Source organism: Etheostoma spectabile, chromosome 15 (genome assembly GCF_008692095.1).
Source record: "Etheostoma spectabile isolate EspeVRDwgs_2016 chromosome 15, UIUC_Espe_1.0, whole genome shotgun sequence".
In the NCBI taxonomy this organism is placed as follows: domain Eukaryota; kingdom Metazoa; phylum Chordata; class Actinopteri; order Perciformes; family Percidae; genus Etheostoma; species Etheostoma spectabile.
Window position 1 is genome coordinate 30,570,641 of NC_045747.1, and position 2,752 is coordinate 30,573,392.

Consider the following 2,752-nt stretch of genomic DNA (forward strand, 5'->3'; position numbering starts at 1 on the left):
GGCGTTCAAAACGCCGTGAAAACCGTGACGTATTTGGACCCGTTTGGCTTTCGATACAATCCTCCCCTGTGACGCTGTGGCAGCCATAGACAGTTAAAGAAAGGCAGCAGCCGAGCCGCTGCCGGTTCGCTCCCGTTCCTCCGCCCGGCTGGCTGCGTTCTGCACACCGTGTGAAACGGGACACAGAGACACGAACGGATCCGGACCTGAATTAAAAGGACTGTGGATTTAAGGAGAGGACCGACGGACAAGTTGAAGCCGTGACTGCTGCGACAGGGAGCCGCTCCAGACTGCTGTCCAGTTAACAAGGTAACCAAACCTGGGTTTTTTTTACGCATGGTAACCAGATCACGGACTCGGTCACCGGATATGTGGAGGTAAATGAAAGAGGAGAGTGAGGAGTTGGTGGTCATCATACAGCATCACGGTCACCATTAGAAACCCAGTCTGTGAACTGCACCCCCCTCTGTCCTCCCGAAACTTCAATCAGTCTGATGCTTCTCTCCAGGGTGACATAAACACACAGTTCTGTGACCAGTGAGCTGAATTAAAATGGGTTTTACCAATAATAATTTTTAGGATTTTGTCTAGTGTGCAGGAGATGCGTGCTGCATCGGAGCAATGATGATGATGTCTGTCTTAGACATATAAATATGGAAAATGAGATCTTGCAGTGCTCAGGGCTATGGCGGCTCTGATGTGTGTGTGTGTGTGTGTGTGTGTGTGTGTGTGTGTGTGTGTGTGTGTGTGTGTGTGTGTGTGTGTGTGTGTGTGTGCAGGGCCGGCTCTATCCCATTGGTTGCCCTTAGCGAAATTGAGTGGCATTTAAGTTAGATGGCAACAACATTCGGTCTAATCATAACTGATCTGGCAACCCAAAGCCCAGGGTTTTGTTTCCAGATTTGTGTGCATGCTGATTTATGATTTATGATGTGGGGGTCTGGGGGTCCACCCCCTGAAAAATTGGAGCATTAAATACCTAATTTCTTGCATTCTGGTGAATTTATATGCATCCTTTTTTTTACCTCTTTCTGAATCAATTCATGCTGAAAATATCTTTTGTAAAGGGAAACAGATTACAATCCAAATATAAAAACATAATGGAAAATATTGCAGTAATGCTCTCAGGCATTCTAGGCTATTTATTCTCCTTTGGATCAACTTTTTCTTATTATATCTGATTCAGCACACAGATCTATATATCCCATCTATCCATATACCTATAGATCTATATCATTTAGTCTTCCCTTGTTTGCATCTTTTGTTGGGCACGCAACCTTAAATATGACATTTATTCATCTAAATGATACATGCATTGTTTTGAATTTATCAATAAACCTCTGGACTGTAACATTTCACATGATTTTGAGAAAGATTTCTGCTCATGTTCCACACTTTTTGCACATTCTTTATATGTATCTCATCTGCGTTCTTTGAGATTTGGAGGAGTCGTGATATTTTGAGAAAAATAAAGTGATAATACAATAGGCTGTTACAGGACTAACGTCACAATATTTCAACATGTTTTGGCATTTTTGGCCCACTTCTACCTCAGCCTACGGCACACAGACACAAGTACTTTAGCTTATTTTGCTGAAATAGAGACCTGTGTGCGGTGGAAAGAGTCGTGATGTGGGTCAGAGGGTATCACAGGTCATACATGATGAACCAATCAATGGACTCTATATAGGCTCCTATAGGCCCCTTGGTGGTCATATGGACAACACCTGGCTGGAAGGCGCGTGCTGAAAGTGTGTTATCATTTAGAGCAGACACTCACGGTGAATCAGAGAGTTTATGTTATGCAAGGCTGCATTACAGAGCATAGTCATATGTCAGAAAGCATGGCAATATCTTAAAAAAAAACATCCCATTTAAAGCTTGCTTGTCAGGGGACTGTCAGAAAGTGATCCATGATCCCTATTATGATAAAAATGCCCAACACCACAGTATGAGAAACATCCCCATAACATAATTTTTGCACCACCATGATTTCCTGTCTTCACAGTGTACCGTGGCTTGAATTCAGTGCATGGGGGTCCCAAAAAGAACAATGTTGTCAGTCCACAGAATGTTGCTCCATTTCTCCTTTGGCAAACTTCAACCTATTCAGTACGTGTCTTTTTTTCAGCAATGGGACTTACTTTTTTTTTGGGGGGGGGGGGGGGGGGTATCGGGGGCTTCTACCTGATAGCTTTGCTTCACCTAGCCTTCTTCTGATCGTAACTTTAGGTCTTCTTTGATTTTCCTGGAGCTGATCACTGGTTGAGCCTTTGCCATTTTACCTATTCTTGCATCCATTCGAATGCTAGTTGACCAAATTTTCCCATGTTGTTCAGGTTTTGAATGCCACATCAAGGCATTTGAAATCATTCTGGCTGAGCCGCCTATACTTTTCTGCACTTCTTTACATGTTTTTCCTTCTCCAATCAACTTGGTAATCAAAGTCCGCTGTTCCTCAGAGCAATGTCTGGAACGACCCATTTTGCTGAGTAGTCAGTGTGAAATACTCTATAACCAGCATGCACAACATTTGCTTCCTTCCTTCCTTAAATATGAGCCATAACTGACACCTGTTTCCTCCCAGAATCATTTACCTCTCTAATTGAACACAACACTGCTATTATTTTGAGCACGCCCTTTTAAATTACACAGAATGAGCAGCATGCATGTCATGACTGTTGGGTTTGTTGGTTTTCTATGACTATACAACCCTTACTAGCAAATTATTTGCCATGTAGAAATATCACTT

The 2,752-nt window shown here is 42.8% G+C and overlaps 1 protein-coding gene across 1 annotated transcript in view; it reads left to right on the top strand.

Annotated features, from left to right (window-relative positions):
- The first annotated feature begins 102 nt into the window (after positions 1-102).
- The window catches only part of jupb (junction plakoglobin b), a 201,485-nt gene continuing 198,835 nt past the window's right edge, over positions 103-2,752 (top strand). The window contains exon 1 of the mRNA XM_032537551.1: positions 103-309. The gene's annotated coding sequence lies outside the window, so the exon portion shown is untranslated. The remainder of the gene's footprint in view (positions 310-2,752) is intronic.